Consider the following 11,437-nt stretch of genomic DNA (forward strand, 5'->3'; position numbering starts at 1 on the left):
GGCTAAGCAAGCCTCACACCAGAGGTGCTAGTCTTCCTTGTACACTCCATAGGTCATAATTCCATAATAAATGGCAAACTCCTTTAACAGGCCAGAGTGAATTCAATGAACTTTGCTAATCCACAGACCAATATCTACATAGTGAAATGCTTTCTTCTTTCCATATATGATCAGAATTATGTTAGGTTGGAAAAGGAAAGAAAACTATTTGTTATTTCTGTTTTTGAATTCTCTTTCAAGCTCCATATCCAAATCTCCACTGGCCTACAGGACATCTCTGCCTTATTATTTCACTGGCATCTCAAACTTAACATGCCCCAAAATGAGCTCATTCTGTTCCTCCCTAATTTGGGCCTTTCCTCTAACTTTAACATTTCTGACTATATACTACTGACCCTCTGTTCAAAATTTTTGTCTTATTTTTGACTATTCTCTTTCAACTTTTAAAAAGTACAATTATTCCTACCTAGTTCATCTTTTTATTATTATTATCTCTTGAATCAGTCTTTTCTTCTCCATTTCTGTTGCCGTTAGCCAAATAATAATCTCTGAATGGCTATTCCTGTCTATACCTTGTTCCATTTCCATATATCTTTCATATCACTGACAGAATAAATATCTTTGTGCCCATATTTAAAGATACTTTGGTACTTTAATAGATCTATGATGTTATCAATATGGTTATTCTCTTCAATAATGCCAATCACAAATTTCTTTACATTCTTTTCAACTACTATCCATGTCATTCCATAAATCCTCCACAAGAGAACCTTCCTCTAGATTTTCATCTTAAAAATAGGGGAATTAGAATGTATAGCTTCTGTGATCCCTTCTATCTCTAAATTATTGATGCTATGATATATGATCTCTTGACATTGCATGAATACCAATGGTAATGAATTTTGTATATATTTTTTATTATTCTTTATTGTCATTATACTGCTATACCAGTCAAACCTCTCATTAATGGTCTACTTTACACTGTGTTTCCTAGAAAATTCTTTGTTGATAAAATGTTATAGCCTATTTGTATTCACCACATCTGCTCCAGTAAAAATACCTCCAGTTCCTTTAATGGATCCTAATATGTCATGATTTTGAGGCCCTTCAATACCTACCATCTTAAATCCCTTCTTTTTGTCATTTTCCAGTTTATTAATGTTCTTTATAAAATGAGTCACTGAGAACTGAATGCAATACTCTAGCTATGGCATGACCCCAGCTAGAGTACAATGGAACTCTTCCATATTTTTTTTCCCTTGACTTAGTCCTCTCAACAAAGTATGTGATTGAATTAGCTTTCTTAGCCACCACATCTGACTATTGATTCATATTGAGTTCTTATTGCAACAAATCTTTGAAAACATTCTCAGATAAACTGTTGCCTAGCTATACCACTCTCACTTTTTCTGATAAAATTTTATCATCTTAACACCGAAATGGATCTTTTTTGGGGGGCACCATTGTCACTGCAAGAGTTGTGTTCCTTGCTTTATACTCTCACACAATGTTTATATTCTGTTTTATATACACACACTGTTATACTTTCACAGAGTGGAGGTGATTAAATCTTAAAAAAATTCAAGAATTATCTATCTATCTATCTATCTATCTATCTATCTATCTATCTGTATATACATATATCCCCTGTCTCACTGCTGGGTTTGAGGCCTGTCAGTTACCCTCAACCTGATTTAGCCTGTCTACTTATACATGGGCATATTAATTAAGTGAACAAATTATTTCTGACAAACCAAAAGAAAATGGGAAAAGTGTTTACTCACATAGTCAGATGAACTTATTGATGGGGCTTAAGTTTCACACCAAACAATGCAAAATACATTTCATTAATGTGAATGCAGTTTTGAAATTTATGTTAATATGTTAAGCTTTGTAGCAATGAATGATATAAACGCTTCAGTGTCATAAGTTCTTGTGTAGTTTGCCATACTTTTCTTCTACTTTAACTATTTTTTTTTCAGATGACTGATAGAATCAGTTGGGTAGCTAAGTAACACAGTGGATATAGTGCCAGGTCTAGAGTCAGCAAGACTTGAGTTCAAATCTGGCTCCACACACTTATTAACTATGTAACTCTGTACAAATCACTTAATTCTGTTTGCCTCAGTTTCCTCATCTATGAAATGAGCTGGAGAAGAAAATGGCAAACCACTCCTGTATCTTTGCCAAGAAAACCCCAAATGGAATCATAAAGTGTGGGACATTACTAAAATGATTGAATAACAACAAAAATACAATTGGTTAATATATGAGACTATTATCTACAACCATGTATTTGAGGGTAAATAATTCTCAAGGGCCACCATTCATTGTAAACCTGGATTTTCATGAAGGATTGTTAATGGTCAAATTGTCCAATATAATGGATTTAATATTTTTTTGTTCATGGTACAGAGGATAGATTATCAAAAGGCCAGTATCAATCATCTCTTTGTCACTACAACACCAACCATACTTGGAAATGTGGACAAATATAACAAAAATGTCTCTGTTTTATTTCCTGGGAATAGTTAATATTTAACTGTGATAAGCACATAAAATTGAGTGGTAGGGAATAGTTAAGGATGATAGTACAAACCAATGATCAATTTTCCCCAACCCATATGATGAATTTACCTGATTTAAAGAGGAAGTAATAGAGATTAGGAAGTGGGAGTGTTTTAAGGGAATGCAAACATGTGTTTATGCTTTTTCTTTTTTACTTTTTTATGAGGGCCAAAGAATTTTTTCAATCAAATTTGGTAGAATTTTAGGACAGCTACGCATTGGCTGGACAAAGGTTTAGCTGTTTTACTGATGACTTCCAAAAAGCAAGATATTCATTAGAGAACAAGTCAAGGTGGGAAGAGCTCTGTGATAGAAGAGTTAGCACTGGAAATATGGAGGTCAGATGAAGAAAGAAATGGGCTCAGAGAAGCCTGCTGAAGGATCTGTTCCAAGAGAAATGATAACCATGGGACACTAAGAGAAGACAAAAGATATCATGGCCCTACATTATTAGAGAGGGGTTTCCATGACCACATGTGTTCTAAGTATATCCATTTCTACCCATATTTTCTATATGTATACCACTAACTAGCCATTATGCATAACAAGGGAGATTTTACATCTGCTGTATTTGATTATCTGCAATGATAGAACAGTTCAACTCTTTGTTGCAAATGTTCTCAGTGGAGTGTCACATATGTACATGAGAAATGGCATTCTGAACATTCTCATTCTCAATTTTTATATTATTTGTTGGATATTCAGGCAAATTAAGGACCTTCTGTGGGAGGCCTTTTATTAATTTGGACTTAGTGAGTCAGAGCTCTTACTTTTCACTCTTGAGCAGGTTTATGGGGAGAATGTTTTATTAATATTGTTTATACTATACCATTTCAGTAATTGTTTTGCTCTTAACTAATTGGAACAACTGGCTAACTATGAAAAGTAAATACATGCATGAGAGCTTCTTAGCGATGTGTACTAATGGAATACCATGAATGTGGGGTGGTTCTTCCCAAATGCTAGTTATATAGGAATCCCTAGAAGGGTCTTAAATATAGTGATAACACTGAAAATATTGATAATATTATTAATAATAATATTTCACACTGATATAATGCTTTAGAGTTTGCAAAGCACTTTATATAAGATATCTCACATTATCTTCCCAACAATCTTGTGAGGGGAGTGCTATCATTTCCTATAGATATAGAGATAGATAGATAGATAGAGAGAGGAGGCAAGGAAATTAATTGACTTCTCAAGGGTCACTGATCTAATAAATACTTGACATGAGATTTGAAATTAAATCTTTTAGATTTTTGTCCAGAACTAAAGTCATTATGCCTCACATCAGTTCTCATCAAGGTAAAACTAAACATGTGATATGGAACAAGTTTTTTTTTAAGTTATGTAAAAGAATAAGAAACAACTAGAATGTGACAAAGGATAACTCACCTGCAAAAGACTGTCATTTCCTCCTAGTCTCCAAAGAATCTGTAATAGTCCTCACAACACTTGCTGTACCAACTGCTGAATGCCTTACAGTAAATTCTTTGTCATTTTCCATTCTCTTTGCCTCTGGATGTCGCTCTCTCTCAATCTAGTTTTTTATTGCCTGTATCCCAGATCCCCAGAACTGCCATCTCTTAGGATAATAACATGAAAGCACCAGCTCTCATAACTGATAATTTGAACTATGAACTCCTCAGCTTGATCAAGGAATTCTTTGTTTTTCACCCAAAAGTCACTATTCCACTGTGACTATTGCCTCATAAAGGTCAGAAGTTGGTCATACTGCTACTACCTGCTGCTGACCTTGTCTCACACCAAATGTGTCAAACTTAACATCAGTCGGCAAGTGAAACCTAAAACTCCCTAGTGCAGCCTGAGTCACAATAAAGCATAAATAAGAAATATTGAAACAAAAAAATAAAAAAATATAATGCAGTATATTTAATATTAACTTGTAATTTTCTAAGTCAATTTATGGCCCATAGCAATCTGTTTTCATTTGAGATTGACACCAATGTATGTCATGGCTGCTTGGTTGCTTTCATTTTTGCTCTTGACTTCCATGCCTGGACTATGTCTCTCCTTTGAGTTACTTGTCAAATTACTACCTATCATTTAAAGTAGGTGTTCTTAACTTCAAGCCCAAGAATATATACTTTAAAAAAAAATAATAATGACATTTCAGGTAATTGGTTTTCTTTGTAGGCCTATGTATTTTGCTTCATGCATTTAAAAAACATACTGAGGAGTCAAATGTTTAATGAGACTGCTCAAGGGGCCCATGATACAACAAAGTTAAACCCCTACATTAAAGTCACACTCTTCCATGAAGACTGACCTAATTACTTGCATTCAAAATCTTGATTCAAATCCTACTATGTAATTCAGTTCCTACTGTATTGAATTATAAAGACAAAAGTGAAACATATCCTGCCTAAAGGAATTTATATTTTATTGAAGGAATCACCAAACAAGAAGACTTATCCTCCTCCATCTCCCCCTCCTTCCTTTTCTCTTTCTCCTCCTCCTCCTCCACCTACTCTTTCTGTTCCTCTTTCTCTTCATCCTTCACCATCTTCTCTTCTTTTTCTTTCTTCTTCTCCAACTCTTACGCTTCTTCTTCCTCCATCACCTCATTTCCTCTTCCTTCTCCTCCAACTCTTCTGCCTCCTCTTCCTCTTGCTCCACAACTTCCTCTTTCTCCTCCTTCTTTTCATTTTGAGCATCTAGGAAATAAGAGCAGGGAGGGAATAGAATCAATACTAGAGGAGTAGGGAGCAAGTCAAAGTCATCCTGCACCAACAAGGACATTAACTAACTTTCTTCAGGGAATTTCTACTAAAGGTTCTAGTATTTTTTGCTATGACAATGACCAGATTTCTATATCCTTAAGACTATGCCAACAGGAAACAAGTTATGGCAGGTCCTTCTAAGGTACAAAGACCTCTAAGATAGAGTCAGTGATGAAGTCATCTTCTCCATTCTAAGGATCACCTTAACTAAGTTTGAAAAAGCCAACCAGTATAAGATGGTCTATGAGATAACTATATATTTTTGACCATGACCATTCATAATTATGGCTTATAAGGTATGGAAGGATTGCAATCCACATAAGTGGAAAGAGTAACAATAATGCTATGAAAACACAAGCCACTAACTGAGGAGCCACTAGTGTTTCTGAAACTGATTCCTTCTTTCTATAGCTGTGAAGTGACTAAGTGGATGAGAAGGAGCACAGCAATCCCTGCCTCAGCAAAATCCATGATCACAATAAGCTGGGATTCCTTAGGCAGTTTTCTCTCTGCATCTAAATCTGATTTTACATTTCATGTTATTGCTTTACCAGAGGAAGCATGTAAGCAGTTGTCTTAGGTGTGTTTTTAAGTTTAGTCAGATGGCAAGCAGCTCAGGGATCCTGGCATGCAAACAGGAACAGGGAATTAATGGGATGAATGCTCACAGAAACAGCTAATGCTTCCTAAGTCAAAGGCTCTGAACATGGAATGGCTGGGACTGTGCTGTATTCTCTAGCCCTTGGCATGTTATTGGTGGTACAGTATGATTGGGTTGCTGTAAGGTAAATGAGAAGCCAACTGAAAATAGTGATGTGGCATTTTAATGAAAGAGAGAGAGAGGGAGGGAGAGAGAGAGAGAGAAGTGGGGGGTCAGGATTATTTGACTTCATCTGGCCTCAGACACATAGCTAGCTGTATGATCCTGGGAAAATCACTCTTCTGTTTGCCTCAGTTTCCCCATCTGTTAAATGGGGATAAGAACAGCACATGCCTGAAAATATAATCATTAGATAATAATTAAATTAGATAATAATTATAAAGCACTTAGCACAGTGCTTTTATGATTATTACTATTATTTGTTAATAGATTGGTGATACATACCTATAACTAGATGTATATCTGTCATATGAATGTGTGTATACATATATATACACACTCATATATGCCCACACATATATGTATACATGTACATATATGGGCTGCATGTATGTTTGCATGTATGTGTATAAATATACGCATGTGTATTGTGTATGCATAGCTGTTATTCAGTCATTTCAGTAGTGTCTGACTCTCCGTGAGTCATATATTGGGGTCATATATGTTGCAAGAAACTCTGCTAGGCACTAGAAGGACAAAGCTAAAACTGCTATAATTCTATTAGGAGTATACAATATATACACAGCTAAAGAAATACATGGTATATGCACTTAATAAACTCTTATTGACTTAACTGTAATAACTGGAAGGAATTGTTGACATTTCAGTGAATAGATAGCTTCAACATATAAAAATGATGCATTCCAACATATGAAAATGATGATGATTTAAATCTATTATTTCAACATTTTTCTAGATGAATTAGGTTAGAACAAGTTAATAATAATAACAGCTAACATTTATAAAACACTTTAATTTTACAATATTCCTTATGTAATTTATCTCACTTGATAATGCGTCACTTAATAGAGTAATGTAGGGTGGCCCAAATTTTAACCCAGTTCTTTTAGCTTAAAAACTGGGCTAAAACTTTTACAACACCCTATATACCATGCAGATTGATTCCCTTTCTCCTAGTCAGAAATATTAGATATGAAAAAATAACAATTCTTTACATTTCTCTATCAACCTACAATGTACATGGTATCTTAAGAGGGAGGTAGTGAAAGCATGTTCATTCTAATTTTACAAATGCAGAAATTGGGGCTCTAGGAGATTTAATGAATAGTCATCCTAGTAAAATACAGAATCAGTCCCTGAACCTATTAAAAAATATTTTATTCACTGTACTAATCTATCTCTCTTATAATTGTATATTTTTTTTAATTCAAATTTGGCAGGCTGGCACATTTTCCATACTTAAATGGCTTCATATTATCAGTAGAGAGACTAGTATTATTGTCTTTCATACTAGGGATGCATAAATACACATTTACTTGTATTCATGGACACATGGACACAAGATTGCTCATACAAAGGTAGGCACTGATTATCCTATGTCATATGGCAAGGATTTTGCATTCACAGCAGGATTATCTCTTGTACTTTTACTTCAAAGAGCACTGGGGAAATTGACAGAGGCCTGACTCCTAGCAAAGAACTTTGTTAATTTGTGTGAGAACAACATTCTGAAATGCTGCCCAACAGGATCCCTGGCGACTAGTTTCCTCCCTTGCCAAATCCTCTGTCCTTTCATATCTCCTCATGCAGTCTGGAAAAATTATCATGAGACTGTCCTAGGGCTTCAGGGAAGTCATTTGTAATAAGTCTCTGCTGTCTGAAGTGCCAGGTGAAGTGACCCTGATTTCTAGTTTGTGAATAAATGGAATTTCCCTTCATATGAGTCAGGTGTTTCTCTCAAGAATCCTAAAAGGATATTATGCATATATTTGTTCTCCAGATGTTGAAATCAGAGTCTAATTCAACATCATTTTTGATAAAGTAACTAGACCTCATTTGAAATCAATTGCATGTATTTTATGATGTCTCAATTTCTTTCTTTTTTTTGGCAATTGGGGTTAAGTGATTTGCACAGGGTCACATAGCTAGTGTCAAGTGTCTGATCTGAGGCCAAATTTGATCTCAGGTCCTCCTGACTCCAGGGCCAGTACTCTATCCACTGCACCACCAAGCTGCCCCAGTATTTCAATTTCTAACTACCTCCCTTTGCTGGTTGATGAAACTGAGTACCAAGGGTTTCAGATCACCATTGCAGATGTTATTGATGCCTTACTTTACAAGTCCAAAATGGAATTCCAGCTAAAAGCAATTAAAGTCTCACTCATCAAGCTATTGTTCCACATTAACTTCTTATAACTGTTATCTCTCTTGGATTTTGTGGCCTTGGAAAGGTGACTAAGAATTCAATGGGGATATTTTAGATTCTCTAGAATCTATGATTTTCTTGAGTTCACTTTTAGTAGGTGCCTGTGGAACTCTTCTATTCAAGGATAAACTTCTTTCCCTCAGAGCACTTGGTACCTGACTTTCCCTGCACAAAGATCAAGTTGTATTATTTCTGGCAGAAAACAGTTTAGTTTATTTTCTCAGCTAAGAGATTTATTTTTTTTTATTTTTTTTTAATGCCCACATCCTGTTTTGAGATTAAGGTTGAATTGTGTCCTGGTAAGAGCTTTTGAGCTTTTTCTATCAGAGTGAAACCTTAGATTTCTAGGGACTACATCCCCTAGGTCTATAGCATGATATTCATTCCTATTAACAAAGAAATAAACAAAATTAAGTAAATGAATAGATGTATAAAAGAATAAATAAATAAGTGAATGAATGAATGAATGAGTGAACAGACCATTGAGTTCCAAAATAGAAAAGCTATATGTTCAGTATAATTCAGTGCAATTTGATTTAGCCACTAATTTATGAAAGGCCTCTTGCCAGTCAATCAGTCTGTCATTAAGTTGTCAAGCCTTAATTAAGGGTTTAGTATGTGTTAAGCATTATGATACCTTCTGGGAATACAAAGAAAGGCAAAATCAGTCCCTACCGTTGAGGAATGCACATTCTAAAAGGAGTGATGTCATAAAAATAAATAGGTACATACAACATACATAAAAATAGAAAAAAGGTAATCTCATAGGAAAGACATTAGTAAGGAATTGGGACAAACAAGGCCTTTTGCAGAAGGTCAGATTTAGTAAGGAAGAAGAAGGAATAAAATTGATGGCATGGGGGAAAGACAATGTAAAATTTGAACAACATCAAATTGAATGGTATGTCTGAAGGAAAGTCAAGTGTGTGTGGCATTGTGAGAATGATGAAACCTAGATATGATCCTTTCCCTGTTGTTCTGGAAATCACTATCTACCATACAATAAACATTCATAAGGAAGTTTTAAAAATGCTCTGTGATTTCTTTTTCAAAGTTGAGAGAGGTCATCAATGTGTGGGAATACCCAATGAGGATTCTTGTTTAAGGTTATTTTTGAGATGGGCTTTAAAGAATAGGTACTAACAAGAAAAACTCACCCTTAAATCCTTTAAGACCTTCTCAAACATTATCCATATCTTATCTCATTTGAACTGCACAAGAAATCAGCAAGGTAGGCACTATGTCAGGCCCCAATTTACAGATGCTGATGCTGAAATTCAGAGAAGTTAATGGACTAGTTTAAAGTTACAGAGGAAGATTTAGTTCCAGGTCTTGTCAGTTTCAAGTCCAAGAATTTTTATTTGATACCATCCTGACTCTCAAGATGAGAATTCAGGAGATGCAGAGGGGGAAGGAAGACATTTTAAACATGAAGAATAGGGCAAAGAAAAGGATGGAGTTAGAAAATCACAGAGTATATAGTGAACCTGTAAAAATGAGAACTTATGGGCAGCTAGGTGGGGCAGTGGATAGAGCACTGGCCCCGGAGTCAGGAGGAACTGAGTTCAAATCTGACCTTTGACACTTACTAGCTGTGTGACTCTGGGCAAGTCACTTAACCCTGATTGCCTTACCCTCCCAAAAAAAATGAGAACATGGAGATGGTCTGATATAAGCCTGGGTTGATAGGGATGCAATAGATTGTGTAGAGTATTGTTTGAGGTTAGAGACTTTGGATTTTACTTATGAATAAGATACATAACCAATCTGTAGTCATAACTATCATCAATTAGAAGATTAATATGCTATTCATTGTACTTATTATATTGAACTTGTGTTGAGATTTTTCAGAAAGAATCTAGAAGTTCTTGGATATTTCCAAGTAGGAATCAGTTGTCATTCTTGTGAAGAAACAATATTTTTAGAACTCCTCTAAGTCACTCATCAGGTTTCCATTTAACTATCTGGAAAACTTTTGGTCAGTCTGAAATATATTTATTGTACCATCCTTAAAATCATCATTAGTTTCTTAAATTTTGGAATCTACATGAATGATAAAATTATTTCTTATTGATTTGGTAGAGCAAGTTACCAAGAGATCAACCTATAATCAATCAGTAAGCATTAATTAAACATTTACTTTGTGCCAAGCACTGTGATAAGGATAGGGATACAAAGAAAGACAAAAAAAAGTCCCTGTCCTTAAGATGAGTTGGGGAATGGGTGAAAAATATATGCATGCAATATGTATACAGTGTAAATGGGAGAAAATTCCAGAGGTATGTCACAAGAAGTGGGAAAGGCCTTCAAGTTCTGAAGAAAGCCATTGAAAAGAGAAGGCAGAGGGGAGAAGAAAAATCCTTCCAGGCATGAAGGACAGCTGGTAAAAAGGGCATGGAAATACATTATCAACTATGAAGTACAGCAGAAGACAAAGTCATCCTGGATCATAATGAAAACAGAAAGGAGCATAGGTAAAAATAAAGGAAAGGTAGAAAGGTATCTGTTGTGCTGTTCAGTTGTTTTTCAGTCATATACAACTGTTTGTGATTCCATTTGGGATTTTCTTAGCAAAAATACTGGAGAGGTTTGCCATTTCCTTCTCTATTTATTTTACGGATGGGGAAGCTAAGGTAAACAAGGTTAAGTAACTTGCCCAGGGCCACACAACTAGTAAGTGGCTGAGGTCAAATTTGAACTCAGGTCCTCCTGACTCCAGGCCTAGTACTTTAATCACTGTGCCACCTCATTGCTCAAGAAGACCCCAGGTAATCATATACTGTATCACATGGAGAGTAAAAGTTATTCACTCACTATTTCCTATTTCCTTTGCTAAATCACTGCATTTCATCCACAAGATAATGACATTTCTTTGGCATTAATATACTGAGATCCAACTTTCATTGCCAGCACAAATTACTTAATTCTTCTGATGCTGTCATATTCATTAGCCACCACCATTTTCAGTTAATGTTTTTCCTCTCTTTCAGCAATCATTGCAGAAGCAGTTGGAAGAATGGGAAGTCTTTGAAAATGTAAAAGCAAACTGCTGAACGAGACTTTACACTTGATCAT

The sequence above is a fragment of the Vombatus ursinus genome, unplaced genomic scaffold, assembly GCF_900497805.2.
Source record: "Vombatus ursinus unplaced genomic scaffold, bare-nosed wombat genome assembly UNPS02014821.1, whole genome shotgun sequence".
In the NCBI taxonomy this organism is placed as follows: domain Eukaryota; kingdom Metazoa; phylum Chordata; class Mammalia; order Diprotodontia; family Vombatidae; genus Vombatus; species Vombatus ursinus.